Source organism: Elaeis guineensis, chromosome 6 (genome assembly GCF_000442705.2).
Source record: "Elaeis guineensis isolate ETL-2024a chromosome 6, EG11, whole genome shotgun sequence".
Classification (NCBI taxonomy): Eukaryota; Viridiplantae; Streptophyta; class Magnoliopsida; order Arecales; family Arecaceae; genus Elaeis; species Elaeis guineensis.
Window position 1 is genome coordinate 124,729,901 of NC_025998.2, and position 23,718 is coordinate 124,753,618.

At 38.8% G+C, this 23,718-nt stretch overlaps 1 protein-coding gene and 1 pseudogene across 3 annotated transcripts in view; both read left to right on the plus strand.

Moving 5' to 3' along the window:
- Nucleotides 1-23,718, plus strand: part of LOC105060024 (putative disease resistance protein RGA4) — a 71,653-nt gene that overhangs the window by 25,813 nt on the left and 22,122 nt on the right. The window contains exon 1 of one of the 3 annotated variants that reach the window (XM_019855712.3): nucleotides 20,042-20,406. The exons of 1 other annotated variant lie outside the window; for it this stretch is intronic. The gene's annotated coding sequence lies outside the window, so the exon portion shown is untranslated. Of the gene's footprint in view, nucleotides 1-20,041; nucleotides 20,407-23,718 lie in introns of those variants that run through there. One more of the 3 variants, XM_010943589.4, reaches the window with a different exon arrangement.
- On the plus strand, nucleotides 10,848-11,003 carry LOC114912684 (5.8S ribosomal RNA; annotated as a pseudogene).

The following is a 23,718-nucleotide window of genomic DNA, read 5'->3' on the forward strand; positions in this document are numbered from 1 at the left end:
AGATATGGCCGTTACCTTTCCTTATCTAGAGAGATATTTTTATTTCTTTCCTATCTACTTTTGGGTAGCTATCATATCGAAGTCGTTTGAATTTTGAATGAGATGTGGGATTTGAGAATTTAGAAAGGTCAATCCTTTTCTTATCTGCTTCATAGCTTTGACCAGTACAAAATTACCCTTAACATTAGTCCTCCTACTCTCGAGTCTGAGTTAGAATTAGGTCGGACAAATGGAGTACTTCAGTTTTGTCGAAGACGTGCTATGTCTATAGCTTTTGATGAGGTGAGGGATCACATCATCTTAATGTTTGTAACTTTTTAGTCGTCAAGATCTTCATCGGCTCTGCTCGTTAAAGAGTGAGGGACCTTCAAAAGTCCTGTAGATCACTCCTCGTTTGTTGTCGGAGTTGACGGGCTGAGGTTCTTGTAGGTTACCCCTGCTTCCCAAACTGACAACGTCTCTGCCTATGTAGGTTGGATCGGTGAGCATTCGGGGTCCTTATCCATTAGGTCGATCAGAGGCCGTCTGGTTTAAAAGTCGATCCACGGCTCCTTTAGTCGGGCCAAATAAAAAATATCTCATTTTAAAGTCAATCAAAAACTCTTTCAGTCGGACCGATCAAAGACCGTCTCATTTTAAAGCCGATCAAAGACTCCTTCAATCGGACTGATCAAAGACCGTCTCGTTTTAAAGCCGATCAAAGACTCCTTTAGTCAAACTGATCAAAGGTCCTTTTATTTTAAAGTCGATCAAAGGCTCCTTTAGTCGGGCCGATAAAAGGCTGTCTTATTTTAAAATCGATCAAAAGGCACTTTCAGTCCAATTTGCTTCTCCTTTGCTTTTTTAGATTAGCTTTGGATTGCATTGGACTTTACTTTGGCATCGATCCTTCCTCTCAGCTATTGATCTTTTGCTAGATAGTTTGACCTTGGTTTGCTCAAGTTGGTCCTTTAATGATCTTTGGCCTTTTGGTGATATTGATCCTTTGAGGCTGACTGTCTTGATAACCAATGCTTTGAGTCGTTCTTACCTCAGCTTGATTTTCATTTTATTTTTGAGTTTGATATCCACCATAGTCTTGTTTAATTTTTGCCTCTGCTTATATCTCAAAAATCTATTGTTTAATAGTGGATGAGACTTGAGTGCCTATTATTAGGGGTGTAAATAAGTCGAGCTGCTCGCAAGCTACTTAAGCTCGACTCGAATCTGAGCTCGACTCGACTCGGTTATTATCGAGCTCGAGTCGAGCTCGAGTAGTAGAGTTGAGCTCGAATAGCTTTTCGAGTCGAGCTCAAATAGCATGATACTCGGCTCGAAAGCTCGTGAGCTTATTTGAATATTTATATATATTTAATAATATTATTTTTAATTATAATATATATATTAATATATATTATTAGTGGGTTAAAGCTCGATTTCGAGCTCAAACTCGAGCTCGACTATGACTCGATTCATATTCGAGTCGAGTCGAGCCGATCTCGAATTTTGCTGATTTTTCATCAAACCGAGCTCGAGCTTGAGATATTAAAGCTCGGTCGAGCTCGAGTTGAGTTTTGAGCCTGAATATTTTGAGTCGAGTCGAGTCGAGCTTCCAATTATTCGATTTGACTTGGCTCTATTGCATCCCTATCTATTATCATGAAAGTTATGAGTTTTGTTTAAAAGCCTTTCGATTTTACTTGACTCTTTCTTATTATCTGCCTCAGCTTCGACTTGAGCTTTACCTTAGTTTGGACTTTGTTTTTGGATTAGCTTTGGGTTTAGTCCATCTCAAAGATGTACCTTGTACATGTATGCATAAAAGCATGTATTTAGGCTCTCGCACTTCCGTAATGACTATTATAGCAGTATACATGGGTGAGTATTATTAACTAACCAAGTGGGGCGAGTTGAAATCAGAATATGCCATCAAGCTATCACCAATTAATATTGAGTATGTTTTGAGTTTACAAGCCTTAGAGAGCTAAATAGAGCCTAAAACTCCGATGGCCAACCGAAGAAGTCCTCCAGCGATAGGTTTGTAGGATGGAGAAGGCATTGTTGAGCCACTGCCTAGAGGGGCTCACCATCCTTCTCATCAGGCTCTTGGGTGGCATCGAGGGGGACCCAATGGCAGTGTGGATCTAGTTGATGTGCTTCCGCCAGTGGATGTGGTGGAGCATCACATCCTTGTGCAACGATCATCGAACAGTGGTGGCGCTACCTGCATTAGGCTTGAGGTAGAGGCATCTCACGATAGAGGTCTACGTCGAGGCCTGTTACCCCTCATCATCGTTGCAGTGAGAGGAGGGCGAATACAAGGGCTTCTTAGGTATTAGGAGAGCCATAATTTCTTTTTCTTTAAAAAGGAGAAAGAAAAGTAGAATTGAAGTAGATGAGCTACCTGCGTTGTGGGAAGGGCTATCTCATGCTTTTCAAATATTATGGGTGACTAATATTTGTTTGGAGGGTGATTCTGAGATGATTATTTAATAGCTTTCTAATCTATTGTTATTTGAAATCAGACTTCATCATCTTTTCTTGGATTGCTAATAATTGCCGCACTTGTTACCCATGTTTAAGATTTCTTGTACATATAAGGAAGCTAACAATATAGCGGATTGGATAGGATCTTATAGAGCTAATCATATAGGATCGATATTATGGGATACTAGTATAGATCTTTATATTTTATTATTGAATATTTTATTTGCTGATTCCTACATATATTTTCATATTTATTTAGTTTAATCTATTCAATTATTGAAAAAAAGAAAAAAGGAATGGAAGTAACCATAAAATGGTAAAGTACCGGATAGGAAGAGTTCCGGAGGAAGGTATGGAGGCAATTGTATAGCACTTCGAGGATGGGCCAAAACCGGATGGCACGTGCATGGTTTGTCTACTTCTTTTCTTTCTTTTTTTTCGTTTTCTTTTTTGGTAAAAGTGGCCTCAGGCTCCATTGTATTAGAGGATATATAAAAGCATTCAAGTTTCAATTACAACCATGCAAACCTTGCCGGGCAACCCTTTAAAAAGATAGTAACATAACCGCTACAAAAAAATTCACCCGTTAGCCATGACTATTAGCGACAATAAAAATATCATCGCTAATAGAGCTATTCACCGACGGATATTATAACTAAAAATCTTTCTATCGTTAAAAATCAACAAATTATTAGAGATGGCTTAATTGGTTATTAGCGACGGAAATATCATTGCTAATAATTATTAACGACGGCTTTAGAGACGGAATACATACCGTCGCTAATAACTTATATTTTTTTTTAATTTCACCATAATCTTATTAGTGATGAAAAATTTTATTAACGACGGTATTTTGCTATCGCTAATACTTACCCTATTTCACCCTCTGCCCAATTTCTTATTTTTCACTCTTTCCCCCATTGTCGGATTCCTTCTTTTCGAGCCTCCGACCGTCGGATCTCATTTTTCCGAGCCCTCGACCGTTTCCCCAAGCCCTTGGCCGCCTTCTGCCTCTCCGAGGCCCCAGCTGCGAGCCCCCACCCACCTCCCCCCGACTGTCTTCGGTCCTCCTCTCCCCCCCGGCCGGATCTGGCTTTTCCAAGGACCCAACCCATCTCCCCCGACCCGCCTCCCACCGGCCACCTCCCCAAGCCCCTAGCCCACCTCCCCCTTCTTCGCCCCGCCTTCCTCTTTCTTCTCCCCATTTTTCTCCTACTGTGCAACGCCGCCTCCGTGCCATCATCTCCGTGGGTTTGGTGAGTATTAGCGACGACGGTAGTGACAGCTTCATAGCGGTCGTCAAATGCCATTGTTTAAATTTTTTAATATTTTAAATTAATCTTTATAAATTTTAGTTAAATTAGATTTAATATTTAAATTAAATTTATAATATTTAATTAAATTTAATTAAATTAATAATATTTAATTAATTTAAATTAATAATATTATTAATAATATTACTAATAATATGATTAATAATATTACTAATAATATTATTAATTTTAATACTATTCTCGAGAGGTGGAACCACTCCGGAAAGCTCTCTAGTGAGAGTAGCCCTATTGCCTTCGATGGTAAGGGTTCGAGGCTGAGCCACCATCGGCAGACTGGCTCTGGCCCGCTCATCTACTTTGGTGGTGGTCGGAGCAGCTCAGTGATTGGATTCTAGGCCCTAGGCCTTGCTCGAAATCTAAAAAAATTTTTGGATTAGACTCAAGGAGGGGTATGGGCTGACTCAGCCAGGTCTGTTTCTAGTAGAGCTATCAACGGATCGGGTCCAGGCTCGAGACCCATGGGTATTTATCCGATGGATCCAGATCTGGTACTAGCATTAGACTTGTTTACCCAGACCCGGATCCAGACCTGATAAACCATAATGTAAATGGATAGGGTCTGAATATTTAATACCTAGACCCAATAGACCTAGGACCTGATAATATAATATAATATATATATATATTAAAAATATTTAATATCCCATCCAACACCCTCTCTCTGTCTCTCAATCTCCTTCTCTCCCTCTCTCTCAGTCTCTCAGTCTCTCCGAGGACCCCGACGGTGCCTCTTCCTCTCTACCGCGAGATCCGCTAGTCGGTGGTCGGATCCCAACACCAACGTCGGCCCTCGACTCCCTCCTCTAGCTCCTCGCTTCTGATCCACCCAAACTCACCCCTTCTCACCGTCGGCAATGAGGTCATGGCTACCGCTAACCGCAACCTCATCACCCACCTCGTCGCTGCCCTGCTCTCCCTCTCCGCTGCCTTGGCTGAGGCCGATTTCTCAAGATCCGCATCTCCACCCCTCACTCTGGGCATCCTCTCCACCTCCGAGCCCCTGTCCTCTGGCCGCTTCCGTCAGGCCTACGACCATGCTATGTTTGCCCCCATGCTCGATTTCCACCACGAGGCCAAGACCCCCTTCGTCGTGAACACCCATGCTCATCGACGGTCGGACCCTGGCACTAGGGCTGTGGATGGAGGAGATCTAGGCCGCCTTTCCCCCGTGAGATCTACGCCCCCTCCCTCTTTCTTGCATCATCTCCATCGCCATCTGGGCCGCCTCTCCCCCTCCGCTGCTGCCTTCCGTGGCTCCGCCGCTCCGCACGCCCTCCCTCTGCCTCGCATTGTCTCCATCGCCATCCGGGAAGCCTGTGATGAGTTTCGGGTTTCAAAATCGGATCTAGATACCCAGGATCTATTAGGATCCAGATCCGGTACTTCAAGGCCAGACCCATCGGGTATTCGAATCCGGATCCGATATCAGTCACTAAGATCGGGTCCGAGTCTGGATATCCAGGTTCCGACCCAAACCCGACCCTTTGACAGGTCTAGTTTCCAGTCCTATTTGCTATCCCGTTCAGTACTTTAAAACCTCCAGGATGGGATTTGCCTGGATGCCATATTGGTGTGCTCGCGCAGTCTAGTCGTCTGGCACGCTCCAAGTCTGCATGCACGGGACGCGCTCCCGACCGTCTCCGTTTATAATGATATCTTTTACTTAGAAACCTAGTATTTTAAAATTTTAAAAATATCACATTGCATATAATGATAGATCCATCTTTTGATTAATGTATATATTTTACGGTATTCGTATATTTATATATTTTTGTATGGATTGGAGAATTATATGCATTGGTCAATTGACTTTTCAGTTTGGATAATTTAAAAATTATAATTAATTCTATAGGTAATTATAGTAATCAAATGGTATGTTGAGAGTTTGAGCGAGGAAAGAAAGAATGGTGGGCTTTATGTAAAATTAAATCTCAGACCGTTCATTACGTACTCGAAGAAGAAAAAGAGCCCCATTTACTAGAATGCTTTCAGAAGGATAAAACATCTGAAGTTCATCAGTCTTTCATAGATGCAAGTTGGATGCTCCAGGTTTTCTCCTATGTGATGGCCAATATGAGGAGGTTGATTATTCTGAGTTTGTTTTAAAAGACAATCCTATCCAAGAAGGGGAAAAAGAGGAAAAAGATGAAGAAGTGGAAGAAGAAGAAGAATCAGATGAAGAATCCGAAGGGTACCAAATATCTGAAGAAGCTAATGAGTAGTGCTTCTTGCTTGCGATGAACTTCTGAACCTCGACTCATTTTAAATACTTGTCTTGCATTGCCACCCATCTGAAGGGTACCAAATATCCAAAGGATACCAAACATCTAAATACTTGTCTTGTATCATTTTAAATCTTGCATTGTCACCTATAATTATATAATTAATCCATGAATCTATTTATTTTTATTTTCAGAAATTATAGATCATATTTTTCAGAAGCCGGAGCTGTTATAGCTGAGGAAAGAACTCTCGAGGAGAGAGCTCACATGCAACTAGCTCGCATGGTTCTACGACACACATACCACATGGTAAACTCTAATACTTTAGATATTCTCTTTTATGTTATTTTATCCTTTATTATCTAATATAATATTCTTTATTATCTTAACACTCTGGTAGGCGACAGAGGGCACAACATAATCGATCCATCCAACAGCATCTGATCAAGCATGCTGGCGACTCCATTGGCACACATGTTGTGGCCGATAGATTAATAAAAATTCTATACTTAAATTAATTTCATATTAAATTGATCATATATATATTTTAATTACTTTAATTTTATTATTTATTTATTGTAGACTTGGTAGCTGGGTCGTGCACAAGGGCAACTGCAGATATGGGAGTCCATACACCAGTCTAGGAGGACTGATAATTACTTAGATTCTAGATCTCAATAGATTACGATATCAAACTTAAAATATTATTTATTAAATTTTTATATATACTGATATGTATGCACTAATAAATTTTTAAACTGTATAGACGGATTACATAGAGTATCTCGTATCACGGTACGGTGAGGATCCATCCTCTCAGCTCCTCGATCTCAAGAGATAGCTCAGGGCCACCGGAGGGATGAGTAGGAGCCGGGTCATAGGATTCGGCTATAATTTTGACCCTCTAGCAGCTCGATACTCCTTTCAAGCCTCAACGACCCAGATGTGGGATGATGCATATGTGGAAGAGGTCGTGCATAGGCTTTAGAGCCAACGACTTCAAAGGTTCCGAGATGCTGTCTGCGATACAGTTATTGAGATTTTTTGAGATCCGCATATGCACGATCAGCTGGACTCATTGTCACAGTCATCGTAGCTAGTAAGTCTAGCTATAATTTTTTTTACTTATTTTATTTTTTTATATTTAGAAGCTTCATATATTTAGGCTTGAGTCCGAGAAAGAGACTTAGAGGGTAAAAATTCAATCTAACCATCCAATCGATGGATCGGAGGTGTCTATAGCTCCGTATCATCGAATGAAATGTGTAGAAATAATCTGTTCAAGAATCAAAATAGTATATCGAAATATATGTCTCCATATCAGCATATATATTTTCGTATCAAAATTTATTAATAATATTTTATTTTCTTCATTACATGATGCTGGGACATTTGGCTCTCATCCACCAATTGCTAGAGAGGACGTACAGGAGCAGGAGGACGTATCAAAATAAGATGACGAGGAGAATCTTACATGATTTTTTTTTTTAAATATATATATAATTTTGATACTTGTAAAGTAGTATAAATTTATAAAATTATAAAATTTATATTTTTAATATAACATAATTAATTTTATATTTATGATTGTGATAAATAATTATTATTTTATTTATAACAGATTTTAAAAAATATTATTGTTTGTTACTATGATTAAAATAGATTTTAAAATACTTAATTATAATTTTTTTAAAAAAATAAAAAACTATTAGCAACGGTATTAGCGATGCAAATACCATCGCTAATAGTTTTTTCAAAAAAATTAAAAAAACTATTAGCGACGGCGTTAGCGACGATATTATCGTCGCTAATAATTTTTTAAATTTTAATTAATAAAAAAAATTTAAATTAGCGATAATATTTTAGTGACTTTTTAAATATTTTTGATAATATTTTAGTGATGGATTATCATCGTTAATAGTATTAGCGATGACAACTCTACCATTAACGATGATAATTAATTGTTACTAATAATCTATTTTTTTTATAGTGAACCAATGATTTGGTACATAGAAATAGGCACAACTCCACAGACTTTAGAGCTATAACTACAATAATGTAAACTGTGGAAGAAAACAGCCTTGACAGCTGGAAATATCGGATAAAAGAGATACTCAAATGATAACAGCCATGAATGCTTGACAATCCATAAGAGTAACTGTGTCATTAAAATTTAGTAGCAGCAGTCTTTAGCAAGGAATAAGAACAATAGAGATCTTCTAGGGCCATGATCCATATAGGCTTTGTGGATTGGGCAACATGAGAAGAATTTGATGACCATCCCCTCAACTAAGGCTCTGATTCTGAACAATCCCCTATATACCAATGTATAATCCACTAAGTTAAGAGTAAATACGTTTTGATAGAACAGCAAGTCATAGATAATTGAAACAAGAGTTCGATGTTTATCAATCAACAAGATAATTTTCATGAGTGTCAAACAGTGCACATTTGTGTATAAATAATTATGTGATAAACACCAACAAGCTCTGATTGCATAAATTCCCTATAGAACTTGATGCCACAAGCCAAGCATAATCTAGTCCGAAAAGAACAAGCTCACATGAACTATTGGAATTGAAATCAAAGCAATATACCACAGAAGAATAATCCATGGCACACAGAATACTAGGAACTATAGAGATTCCATACTCTCCAATAGTCAGCCTGTAAGATATCATATAGCTGTGGTGGTAACTGATTATGAGGATATAAATCAAAGTCCCTAGCCATAGCTATCCCTGCCACATAGTCAGCAGTTTGATTACCTTCACGCGCTATGTGAGAAACAGTACAATTAGCAGAGCTCTTTAACCATTTTTGAAGCACACTTGGTATAGGATATTGCGTGGCCATTCAGTGAGTTAACCCAGCTTGTAACTGTGGTAGAATCACCTTGTAGATGTATTTTCTATATATGAAATTCAAAGTAAGCAACATAGACACAGAGCCATGTTGCAATTAATTCAACAAATGGTACAGTAGGAAGAGGTAAAAGTTTACCACCCACCCTAAGTAAGGAGCCAAAGCCGTCCCTGATGGCAAAGCTGGTTGCTGCCTTTGATCTATCAACTGAAGCATCAAAGTTTGTCATGATATCTCCAGTGGGATAGGGTTGCTCAGAGACCATAGGACATTTGTTGGATGAGCAAGGATAAGAATGGCCACTCAAGTGCCATAATGGAGCAATATTGGATATCATTTAGGACAATCACTATAAGAAAATCATGTATTAGCGATGGCAAACATGCTATCGCTAATACTGCTCTTTATTGCTAATACTGCTCTTTATTGATAGCAGATTATGACCAAAATCTTTCCCCTCGCTAAAGGCCGACAACTTATTAGTAACGGCTTAATTGGTTATGACTTTAGTAATGGAACGCTAGCCGTCGCTAATAGTCTGTCCTAAATTACCCCCGATTCTCAATCACCCTATTCTTCAACCACTACCGCCCCTTAAACCACCGCCTACATCCCTATTTTTCGCCTCCACATCGTCGGAGGCCGTGTCACCATGCCCAAGACCTCTAGCCGCCGTCCCCTCCTCGGATCCGACGTCCTCGTACCGGATCATTTGTCACCGATCTCGTGCCAGCCCTCCCCATTCTTTCCCACCTCCCACCTCTTCCTCGACGCACCCAGACGCTCGTCGGAGCCCCATCCTGATGCCCCAGCCTCCCCTCTTCTTCTCGACCTCCCGTATACTTCCCTCGCCACCTTCCCCACGTCGGATTAGACGTCCCCACGCCGTCCCAAGCTTCTCTTTGCTGGATCAGGGTCCCCGCCTTTCCCCCACCACGTCGTCGAAACGCCGCCATCGGAAGCCGCTGTCTGCAGATGCCGCCACCTCTTCTTCCCTGCATCGCAAGGTGATTTTTAGCGACCGTGATGACGATGGCTCTGTCGCCATCATCACAACCCATTCCCATTTTTTTAAATTTTTATATTTAAAATTAGATATATTTGATTAATTTAAATAAATAATATTTAAATATTATTAATTTAAATATTAATAATATTTAAATTAATATTATTCTTGAGAGATAGAACCACTTCGAAAAGCTCTCCGACGAGAGTAGTCCTACTGCCTTCGACGGTAGGGATTCGATGTCGGGCCATCGTCGGATCGGCTCTGGCTCGGTGGTGCCATAATTTGATGTTCTAGGCCGCACAGTGCTACACTAATATATTCAACGATTCTGTAGCCTTGACCGACAGGCCCGGGTGATCTTCAAAAATTTCATCATGGGGATAGATCATCGCAATTGTTGATCTTCAACGAAGAATTTCAAGTAAGCATAAATTATCAACTCGCATTGACAACGTCCCTATCCTTTGTATACACCATCCGTCACTCGTACCGATTGAATGGTCTGGTGAAGCGTTCAGATCGTGGTGACGTGAGCGGTCCACCACCTACGACATCCCGATAAATCCGCTGAACCTTATCATTTAGAAGAAGAAGTTGTAACAAGATTTCCTTAGGTGAATTTACTGAAGGATCATTGCCAAGATCTGGATGAGGAAGACCTATGAACATGTGAACGTGCTGCACTCTAGCGAGAAGGCTCGTTCGACCTGCTGCATCACCCTTGCCCAACTCCCCCGCTGCATTCACCTCGAGGCTCGAACCCCTGCCTGACCGGGCATGGAGGTTCGGCCACAATGTGCAGTGCAAGGGGTGGCGGGCGGACCAAACCCAATGTGTAGGGCACCAAGGATCTAGAGCGCTGAAATGGGGGCACCTCTGACACTTGCCAATCCCCATTCAGGTGTTGGGAGGGTGGAGGGCACCACCACAGACAGCAGCCTTACACTGTATGACTCTCGACAACGGATATCTCAGCTCTTGTATTGATAAAGAACATAGTGAAATGCGATACCTGTCATGAATTGTAGAATCTCGCGAACCATCGAGTCTTTGAACGCAAGTTGCGCCCGAGGCCACCTGACCGAAGGCATGCCTACTTGGGCATCATGCCAAGTGATACTCCAATACCCTGGGGGCCATGACAGGCTCTCAAGGAAGTCGGACGCGTTCACTTGCTCCCCGCACCCCTCTCGATGCAATGGGTCGAAGAGCAGGCTGCTGGTGAGGCTGGACATGGTAGATGGTGGACGCTCATACGATCCTATCGTCATGCCATTAGACCCCAATAAGAGAAAGATGAGTAGTCAACCCTAAGAAGGAAGGAGTCGACTCCAAAGATGAAGAAGTCAACTCAGGCATGCTGAAGAAGACTGGCACGCAGTAGGAGTTGGTCCCAGGGTAGATGGAGCCATTTTTAATAATTTTAATAATTTTATTTATTTTTCATACTTACCTTGTATCATTTCAATTATTACATTGCTTGCCGTATTATAATTTATATAATTAATTTATGAATCTATTTATTTTAATTTTTAGAGATTATAAATCATATCTTTCAGAGATCGGAGCCGTCACAGCTGAGAAGAGAGCTCTCATGAAGCCAACTCGTATGATTTTGTACCACACATACCATGCGATAAATTTTAATACTTTAGATATTTTTATATTATTTTATTCTTTATTATCTAATATAATATTCTTTATGATGTCTTGATACTCTCATGTTCGAATGATGTGGGATCACCAGTGGTCCTATAGTCACACGAAGCACCGTCCAACTCTCAGAGTCAGCGGCATGATAGAGGATCTACTTGGCTCGTGGCACCTCCGACTTGATCGAAAGATAGAGAGCTTGTCTACATTCAGAGTCGCTCGTAAGTACTATATCTTCATTGAGTATATTTAAAATTTAATCACTTTAGAGTCTAATATTTATTATTCAAAATTAATTTTATATCACATTTAGAGAGTCTGAGGTATCTCATGTGATTATCAAAATCATCCGATGATTGATGTCAGAGCCGATGAACAAGTTCTCTAGTTGACCGTCGGAAGCTCGTGATGCAGCTTGGGAGATATTCCTAGTAAGTCAAAGATATTTAATTTTTAAATTCGTGATAGGTTTATATTCTATTTATTAATACACGTTTTCTTCTACTTGCAGGAGTACTATTGATTCGAGACTCCTCAGGATGAGGAGGCTGGCTGTCGGATCTTCGAGAAGGTGGCTACATGTAGGCTCCAGGATGGACTATACAGCCTTAGGCAGTCCGCTATAGAGTACTTCAGTTCTGAGTCACCATTGGATTGGAAGTCTTATACGGATCACTGAATACGGACGGACATGTGGGAGACCCTCTGTGATTGATGGAGCACTGAGAAGTACTCTGATAGACGGCAGAGGGCACGATAGAATCGGACCGTCCAGTAGGATCTGATCAAGCATACCGATGACTTTGTTGGCACACATATTGTGGTCGATAAATTGATAAAAATTCTATGCTTAAATTAATTTTATATTGAATTGATCATATATATTTTAATTAATTTAATTTTATTATTTATTTATTATAGACATGATAGTTGGATCGTGCACCAGGACAACTGTAGATATGGGAGGCCATACACTAGTCTAGAAAGATTGATGATTACTTAGATCCTAAATCTCGATAGATCGTGATAATAACTTAAAATATTATTTATTAAATTTTCATATATACTGATATGTATGGACTAATAAATTTTTAAACTATATAGATAGATAATGTAAAGTATCTTGTATCACGATATGGTGAGGATCCATCCTCTCAGCCCCTCCTTAATCTCAAGGGATGGCTTAGGGCCATCAGAGGGATAAGTAGAAGTCGGGTCCTAGAATTTGACCATAGCTTCGACCCTCCAGCTGCTTGATACTCTTCGACATCCTCCTCTTAGGCCTCGACGATCCAGACATGGAGTGATGCACATGTGGAGGAGGTCGTGCAGAGGCTTTGGAGCCAGCGATCTCAGAGCTTTCGAAATGCCATCCACGATATGATTGTTGAGATTCTTTAGGATCCTTATCTGTACGATCAGTTGGACTCATTGTCGCAACCATCACAACATGTAAGTTTAATAATAATTTTTTATTTATTTTAAATTTTTATATTTAGAAGCTTCACATATTTAGATTTAAGTTCGAAAAGGAGATCTAAGAGATAAAAATTTAATCTAACCATCCAATCGATGGGTCGGAAGTATCTATAGCTCCGTATCATCGAATGAAATGTGTAAGAATAATTTGTTTAAGAATCAAAATAATATATCGAAATATATGGCTCTATATCAATATATACACTTTTATATCGAAATTTATTAATAATATTTTATTTTTTTTATTACAGACTTTTGGAACATCCGGCTCTCATCGATCAGCTATTGAAAAGGACGTACAGGAGTAGAAGGAGGATGAGGAGGACGATGAAGGGGATCTCACATGATTTTTTTACATATATATATATATATATATAATTTTGATACTTATAAAGCAATATAAATTTATAAAATTATATAATTTATATTTTTAATATAATATAAATAATTTTATATTTATGATTATAGTGAATAATTATTATTTTATTTATAATAGATTTTAAAAAATATAATTACTTGTTACTATGATTAAAATAGGTTTTAAAAAAATTAATTATGAATTTAAAAAAAAGTATTAGCAATGGCATTAGCAACGAGTAATGCCACTGCTAATAATTTTTTAAAATTTTAATTAAAAAATAAAAAAATATTAGCGATGGTTTTATTGTCACTAATATCATTGCTAATTATATGTATTAGTAATGGATTTATTGCCATCATTGATAATTATAATTAGTGATGACCTTATTTTCGATGAATTTTTAGCAAAGGGAGTTCATCACTAATTGTATTGGCGATGGAGATTGGATTATTAGCAACGGCAATTAGCCATCACTAATAACATATTTTTTTGTAGTGAATAACATGGTATCAAATATGACCTTTCTCACCAATTGCCCAGGGAAAAGTTGCACTTGCTGGAAGAGTCGTTCATTAATTTTGAGCCAACCAAAGTTGGCATGCAACATAGGCACATAGGGCATTCTTTTTGGATTCTATCGGCTTGTAGTAATAAAATCTACCAATACTAGCAAAGATGAAGGAATGAAGCTCAGTCTACCAATATATTGTAGTATCACCCAGCATTATAGAGCAAAGAATAGGAAATAATGATATGTTGAGCATCTTCCAACACATTATTACATAGTTCATAAAAGCCTTGGTTTTGAGGCAAAATTCTTCTTTGACAAAGAAGTTGCTTACGAGGTAATGATCCCATATCAACCGCCACCAGAAAACCTTGACCCTTATTGGCACTTTAGTTTTCGAGATCCAGATATAACTGATAAAAGAATTCATTGTCTCCATAGGGTTCAGAAGGGAATACACATTAGCTAAAGATACTTGATGATGTCCATAAGATCCTCAACACATCTGATCAGCCCAGTTCCTAATTGGCAAAAGAGTACAATTGATTTTGGTCATCATTTCAGCTAAGAATATGTTTGAATCTTTGATAGGCGAGAAAAATCCCACTTTCGATCCTGAGTTATAAGGTTTTAAACAAACAAGGAACCATCTAGGCTATTAACATTAACCAAGGTGGGCTATCGGCTGATAGGAACCCTAAATATCCAAGGATCATTAAAAACATCAATGAATTCTCCAGTGCCTATAGACTAGATAAAGTATGATTGAATAAGCAAACCAAATCTACAGATTTTTGACCATATAGTTGAATAATAATCCAAGCTTATGATAATAATTCCAACTATCCTTGAAATGATATTTCCTCTGAATAATTTGGGCCCATAAAAAATTTGGATTGAGAACAACCTGGACTTCAAGCTTACATAGACAAGCTTTTCTCCTGGACATTAAATTTACCTTACCAAGACCCCCTTGAGATTTAGGCATACATACTGAGGACCAGGCAATAGGGTGAAATGTTGTTTTACTCCGCTCATGGCCTCATAGAAATGCTATAAATTCTTTTTCTAGTTTGGATAAGAAGGTGATGGCACTGGAACAGAAGAGAGTGAGTAAATAGGAATTGATATCAACATAGATTGAAGGAGTGTTGCTCTACTTGCTAAAGCTAAAGCCTTTCACTTCCATGTGGCAATCCATGAGAGCACCTTTTCCTCAATGAAATTAAAATCAAATGCATGAAGCTTGCCTCCAGAAATTGGCAGTCCTAGGCACTTCCAAATACCCCTTTTCGCATTCGTGTATGTAAGGTCCGAATTTACCTCTTCAATGCTGAAGGTATACATTTGGATTTAAAATGACATGAGACTAGTGAACATTAACAACTTATCCACAAAGAGAACAATAAGCATCAATAATAGAGAGTAAGCATATAATGACCTTAATTGTGGTCTCTATTGATGAGCAAGCAATCATCTATAAAGAACACATGAGATATAGAAGCACCAACTCGATGAGGGCGATAGGCATGAAGGAGTTATTATTGTACCAAAAATTTCAAGAAGTGAGAAAATACCACAGAGCAAAGAATAAACACATAAGGGGACAACGGGCATCCCTAACACAACCTCCTCGTTGGCAACAATCAAGAAGTGGGAGAACCATTAATAAGTAGTACAAAAAGGATTGAGTAACACGTTGCTGAATGTAGGATATGAACTTGCTATGAAAGCCAAATTGTTGTAACAAAGAGAAAAGAAACTTCCAAGAGATCCAATCATAGGCTTTCTCCATATCTAGTTGAATCATCATCAAGCTACGTGAGAAAGAGGCTCTTGCAATAGAATGCATAAGTTCCTAGCTAAGAAGAATCTGGTCCATGATAGATTGACGCGAAAGAAAGGCACCTTGTTCTTGTGAAATGATATTAGGCAAAATTGGCTGGAGTCGATGAACAAGGATTTTAGCAATGAGTTTATAGATTGTATTGTATAAGCTTATAGGCCAATGGTTATTGGTATATTTTGGATTGTTAGTTTTAGGAATTAGAGTGATATAGGTGCGCTTAATATTTGGAGGCAAAGTGGCTATATTAAAAAGGTAATATATAGGTTGTATAACATCATTTTTGATAGTGTGCCAAAAATATTTGGAAAAAAAAGGTTGGAATCCATCGAGCCCAAGGGTCCTGACTAGAACCATGCCATGGAGGGAATAATGAATCTCTTCCTCCATTACTTGTTGGGTTAGATCATGATTTTGAGTACCTGTTATGGCTGTTTGAACAACTGGCAAGGCCATATGTTGCTCAAGTAGATGAGCTAACTAGTGATGTTGAAAAGAGTCAAATAATATTTGGTGAATCATGCCAGGATCATCAATGACCTCCCCTTGAGGCGATAGAAGATATTAAATTTTATAAGGCCTCTATCTAAGAATCGTGGATTGGTAGAAGAATCTAGTATTAGAATCTCCCTCCTTTAGCCATGATAATTGTTGATGTTGGAGAGGTGTGAGTCAACCATGTTGAGCTTCCAAATTTTGCAAACAGAAAATATGGTCATTCAGTATAACTCCCCTCCAAAAAAGATCGCCTATATTATGCTTCCATCTTTGCAAAGCATGTTTGGTGTTAGAAAAGAGTTTTTGCAATTTAGCATCCGAGGGACAAGGATCATTACAAGACTAGGCATGCCTGATAATTTTATGAACACTTCTATTGGTAAGCCAGAATTTTTCAAATTTAAATGGGCCTGGCAGTAGGTGTAAAATGATGTATGGGCAATAAGATAGGGTAGTGATCCGAACCAAATCTAATCAAATGGTGGACATTTGAATCAAGAAAGGTATCTAAGTATCATTACTTGAAGCCCTATCCAGTTGCTTCTGGACCCTTGCACAACCTTGGCATTTATTGCACCAAGTGCATCTAGGTCCTTGGAAGCCTAGATCCATCAACCCTTATTGGCGAAGAAAAGATTGAAATTCATAAACTTCTCTATCAGGTTTAAAAGGTTTCCCATCAGCTTTATCACCAGCAAAAAGGATACAATTGATATCCTCTATAAATACAGTTGGTACTCCTAGAGACAAGACTGAAGCAAGTTAGTCTCACAATCGCTGATACTCAAAATATGCAAGTGCTAGTATATACAACTCCTAGCAACTAGGTGGCTCCCGACTCTGGGGTAAAGAGACCGAAGGCAACTTGGCAATCATGATGTAAGAAGGTAACAGAGCCAACTTCCTTTAACCAAGCCACCACATGATAACCCCAGATAGGACCAAGGAGGAAATCATATAAGCCTTTCATTTTGGCCCCATTATCCTTTTGATGCATCCCACTACATTAGAAGCTAATCTAGTTTCTAGGAAGCAAACAACAGAAGGATGATATAGACAAAGAAGACTTTTAGTACAATTAACAAAGGAGGGCTTAGCCACTCCCTGACAATTCCAAGCAAGATCCCTCATTGTGTAGAGTGAGATGATTGTCCCAAATCCTCCCTACTGATCATTACATTACCAAGAGGTATATTAGACAAAAAGCACTATTCTCCGACATTCCAATAAGGTTTGTGGAGTCGCTTGGCTGACTAGCTTGATTGTCAAGCTTAATCTTTAGTTTAGCGACATAAGTTAAATGAGAAGCAGAAGCAATACTAGTCCTGTCATGAGAAAACTCCTTGTCCGGTGTTGATAATTGGTTAACTTTAGAAGCTCCTCATCAGTAGGCCTCCACTCCATCTTCTGTGCGTTCCTGGCACTAACTTTTCTTTAGGATATCAAGCATTGAAAGGATGTTCTAAACTAAAATTTTTGTTTGTAAAGTTACAAACTGTCTTTACCAAAAAAAAGGTTACAAACTGTGAGCATTTAATATCAGAAAATGTTAGAAGATATCTATTAGATTATTATTCAATCCATAATCCTGATCTAAGTCGGTGTTTGGCTAAATAGAAATCGAAATTGACATCGCTGATTTGTTCATATCAAGTAGTGTTAAACTAAATGACAATACCTCTTAATATTTTTTTTTTCGGGTAAAACCTCTTAATATTACCAGCTTTCCTATAATATAATATCTTCTTCTTGTTATCTGAAGGCCTATCAGTTACGAGAGAAAGGGCTGATAGTGGAGGTCCGGTTTGATGGACGGCATGACACCTTCTATTCGCACATATCGAGAGCTTAATTTGGATGCTAGCTTGAGTGCTGCACCATCCGAGCGTGTGCAGTGCATAGCATCATAAATTGTTGGTATTCCCTAGGCTTTTTGTAGAAAAATTAATGATTGGATCTGATCCATCAACTCAGCGGTGGGCCAGTCCAACCATAGAAATACATGCACAATTAGGGACGAAAATAAGAGACGGGAAGAAGAGCACACAAACTGTGTTCCTTAATTAATTCCTTTGTTGTTGGATCGATCCATCTGATACAGTAATTGCGTTGTCACCACTACGATATACAGCAATAATGTGCACTGGAGGTTGAGAAATTGACGAAGGAAGGACAAATTATAGTTCTTATTCCACTACCATGAACAGTAGTGAAGTTAGTATTCAATCATAATCAGATAATTAAAAAAAGGGCTGGATCACACAAATGATCGCTTAGTGGCCTTGCATGTCTTGTATTAGGAAGAGGTCCCATGTTTGCAAATTACTACAGATTGATGCATTGAGACAAGTCACCGCAGATGGAGCGCCCCTCTCTAGACTGATGCTTTTGTAACCCTCCTGTCTTGCTTATTTTCCTTTTCATCTTAGTCAATTGGTCATCACGGCCGGCCCTGGGGCGGGTCAAAGCGGGCGACCGCTCCAGGCCCCTATTTTTTTTTTTTGTCTGGATAAATGGCCGGTCCTGGGGTGGGTCAAAGCGGGCGACCGTCCCAGGCCCCTATTTTTTTTTTTTGTCTGGGTAAACCAAACATCTTCTTCCTCTCCCGAGTCCCAACACCCCCAACAATTTTTTTGGATAAACCAAACGTCTTCTCCCTCTCACAACCTGTAGCTCATTTCCCCCGCCTCCTCCTCCGTCTCCGATCTTTTCATCCTATTCTACTGTCTATCGGTGATTCTTCTTTATTTTGGACGTCAAAAATCAGATCAAAATCCGTCAAAAAGTCAAGTAAATCTCTTCAATCCTCCTCTTTCAATCTGCTATGAATAATTAATATTTAAAATATATTAATTTTTAATAAAATTTTTTTTATTTGTCTCAGGCCTAAAAAATATCAGGACCGGCCCTGTTGGTCACCGACATCCCATGTGGCCCGCTGGAAGAAGAGCAGCTTTCTATTATTCTTTGTTCTGCTTGCGGTTCCCACTACAAGAATTCAGAATAGATTAAGCTTCGGAGAGGATAACAAAATCCGGCTGGTAGTGGGGCGCCTTTCTTATGCTTTTGTGATCCTCCTCTTTTGCTTGTCTATCCTTTCATCTTAATGGGTTACCCACATCTTCTAGCTTTTGGTTTGTAGAAAGCTTCGTTACTACAGATTGATGCATTGAGACAAGTTACCGCAGATGGAGCGCCCCTCTCTAGACTGATGCTTTTGTAACCCTCCTCTCTTGCTTATTTTCTTTTTCATCTTAGTCAATTGGTCACCGACATCCCAATAGATCATGTTTTAGCTTTTTGATGCGAAGATCATGTGAGACATTGTCAAGTGGCGGGGTCCACAGTAGATTCTAGACAGGTGGAGATCTTATAGCCAGTGTTCCTGGTAAGGGATGCTTTTGATCTCCCCGACAAAAAAGGTAAGCACGGGATGCCTTTTTGACTCCATGAAATCACCTTCCCTGGTCTAATTAGAAGAGTGTGGGTTCACACAAGCTAGCTTGCAAAGAACCGGGATTGCATCTATTCACCCTTCTTCACATGAATCCACTGTTGGATTCATGCGATCTTCATTTGGAGATCTTTGTAACGGATGATTAGAAAGTTTTGAATGCTTTGAGATCTATGCCGGATGCGATCAAATGGTCAATAATATGAGAGAAGATTAATCACTCTTTCATGAGAACGATACAGCGAACCCAGCTTGCTAGAGGCGCGTCCAAACGTATGGCGACCCAAGTGCGCCTTCAAATCTTCAATCATCGTCCTTGCACCCGTGAATCGTCCCGCACAAAAGTTATGGATGTGACAAAGTATTTCGCAGGTGGACATTAAGAAAAAGACGCCTTTGTCAAAAGCATATGCGTGGAATATTCTTGCTCCGCTGACCATGGAGTCTATGGTGGCCTTAATACCAGGGAAGAAGAGGCGAATGGGCAGCAAGGGGACTCCTGAGACGAGCATGGGCATCAGGGAGGAGGCGGAGCTGTCGATCATATGCAACTGCTCTCCCTTTGTCCGTCGCTGAGTTGTGGGATGAGATGCCTTTGTCCGTGGGCAACGAAGGCTGCTTGTATCTGAGGCTAGGATAGATCCTCCTCTTCTCCACCTTCCTTCTCTTTATGCCCGTCAGCATCGAGTTCTATAGGCAAACCGCCTTCTGGTGATCCTCTATCTCTTCCTCTTTTTTTTTTTGATCAAATAATTTGGTATATTTTTTATCTTACTTTCGCTATAATTCTTGAAGTTCATCTCTCATACGCGACAAGAAAATTTGGTTTGGAAGGTCATAGCTTGTCTATCTTATGCTCTTTAGTGATGATTGATGGGTATTTGGTTGCCATAGGGGAAGAGGAAATGGGCTATTCTAATTGTGGGATTGATTTAATTGATCTAATCGGTGAGAAGAAAGATTCTTTTAAATCCACGTAACTGGATGTCTCAAATAAAAATTGAGAAGAAAATGAAAGAATTGCAAAAAATATGATTTAAATTTTTTTTTCTTTTATTGATTGAATCTTTATCACATAAATTGAAGTATATAGTCTCTATTTATAATAGTGAAGTTCATCTTGCATAATTTCGATTGGATTCCTCTTCTTATCTTTTAAAAAGATGTCTACCATTGAATAAGTTAGATTGGACTTTTATTTCTAATTTAAATAAAACTAAATCTTTAAAAAAATATAAAAATTATAAAAATTATGAAAAATATTAAAATTTTATAGAGATAAATCTCGACTTTTACGTCAACTTTGTCTTCTATTTAATTCTTCATAAATTAATCGTCAAAGTCTTTTTTCAAAAAAAAAATAATAATTTAACTAGCCTATTTCGTGATCCAAATGATAAAATTTTGATCCGATTTAGCCCTTATAGATCTCAAAAAAATATTCAATTAAAAAAAAAGATCATTTCAATTGGATATCATATAACCAAGTTATCACCTCCTAAAATTTAGGACACGGCTTGGGTTCTTAATGCAATGGATTTTGCTCTTAGATTTTATCTAGCTCTGTGCATAGTGGCTAACATGATCCATTGAGTCTGATGATCTATTTGGATCAAAGCATCCCTTGTTTAGTGAATTTAGCTCCTACTAAATTAGAATTAATAAACATGAAAAAAATGCTTGTTTCCTTGACTCATAAATCAACCATGTGGTTTTATTTGGAAATGTTTTTTAGCATTGATCAATCTTTTTCGCTAGATAATAGATTTTGATTTCTAAATATAAGAGACAATTTCACTATAGGAGTTGCTGGTACTTATGTTGAAAGTGTCCTGATTGAGACAAGGATGGCAAAATATGACCCAAATTGCCAATCCAATCCATATTCAATCTACCCTAAACATATTTGGATTTTTGCTAAGTGGAATCGGATCATAAACAAATCGACCCGTTTAACTTGTTTATTATTTGGGTCAGATTCAAATTTCAAATATCTAAACTGCGTAATTAGTATAACCATTATAAGTTTTGGGTTGAACCAAATTAGCTAGTATACAATTAAATAGGTTGGATCAATAACATGCTAGTGGATCAGTAGATCTTCCATGCGGTGCACAGTGCGTGCTTATTTTCTTGATTGCCAATCTCATGGTGGATGGTGGATGGTGGATGGTGGATGATAGACCACATCAAATCCCACGGTAAATAACACACCATGCTAGTCACTACCCATTGTATTTCATGACCGATTCTCGATTCCCCATCGCATGGCTAAAGTTTCTCTTTCCCTCCCTTTCCTTCTTCTTCGCACTGACATTGTCATTCCGAAGATGATGCCGAAGCCAAGGCCTGCTGGAGGTGAAGGAACTGGAGGTCCACAAGCAAAGGAGGTGGTGGCGCATCGATCGGAGGCGCACCCCAATGCCACCACCTACACCACCTTCAAATCCTTCTTCCAAGTCCACTCCCTCAGCTCCCTTCTCGAGGACAACGGCCTTCCTCTCCTCTACTGCCGTGCATGCCGACCCCAGTGCTCCAATAGCACCAACTATCGTGGATTAAGGTAGAGCACAAGCTGTGGATCCCGTTACTGTGCAGCTGTGACTCGACGGACGGTGCTATCATGTGGATGCCCATGTGGTGGTGGTCGGGAGCTCGGTGGAGAGGATCATGGTGGAGTTTGGGACAGATCAAGATAAGGGTGGCCAAGGGCAGAGCTGTAGGTGGCCAAGAGCTCCAATTAAGCGAAGCCAGAGGCGGCAAAGACATGATTGGATAGAGATGCGGCAAAGGTTGAGAGGCAGTCGGGCAGAGTAGATTTTTAATTTTTTCTTTATTATTTTTTAAACAGGTTGTAGATGGGTCGGATTTTATTTTTTTAACTGGGTTGTAAATCAATCGTAAACGGATCGGATAGAATAACCTATTTATTAAATAGGTCGGATTCAGATTTTAAAATCTGATCTGTTTAATAAATAGATCAGATCTAGATTCAGAATTTTTTTGACTCAATCCATATCTGATCCAACCTATTTATACCTGATCCAATCCGATTGCCACCCCTAATTGAGACACAACCAAAGTGAGTTAGGCAATCTTCTCTTTTACTTGTATGAGATATCCCTTCATCTCATCATCCATTGAAGCACAACTAGTAGTCATACTCATCTTTGTCCTTCTATATACTTTAAGCATTGATAGCTCTTCTTCTGTCTTTTTGTACCGCTCATGCATCTGGACCATAAACTAAGACTTCCATAGATATAGAGAACCGATGCTCTAATACCAACCTGAACCATATTGCGGGGGGAGGGGGGGAGAAGAAAAATTTTCTTTAACCCATTCAACTCGGATCTCTCAAAAAAAAATTTGAAGAAGATGGAAGAATTATGAAAGTATGGCTTAAGTCTTCTTTTCTTTCACTGATTGATTCTCTGTCTTATAAAGTGAGGTATATAGACTCCATTTATAATAGTGAGGTCCTTAAGTTAGATTTCTCTTCTTATTTTCTAGAAGGATGTCCACTATTAAACAAATTGGGTTGGATTTTTCTTCCTATTTTAAATAGGATTAGGTCTCTAAATAAAATATGAGAAATATAAAAAATTATAAAAAATATTAAATTTTTTTAGAGATAGATCTCAACTTCTACATCAACTTTATTTTCTATCATTCTATCTAATTCTTCACAATTAGAACATAACTCCTGATCGAAATCTTTTTCAAAAAGAAAGTTTTGATTTAACCAGCACCCAAATGATAGAATTTTGGTCTGTATTAATCCAATGGATTTGTCTAAAGTTGTAGATATCAAAAAGATATATATATTTTTTTAAAAAGATTATCTCAATAAGACATTATACGAACAAGTTATTATCTTTTGAAATTTGGTATACAGTTCGACTTCTTAATATGGTGCATCTTACTTTTATATTTTATCTAGCTCTGCTTGTAGTGACCAATATGGTCCATATCATGTCCTTATAGTGGCGAAAAGTGATCTGCATCAAGTCTGGTAATCTT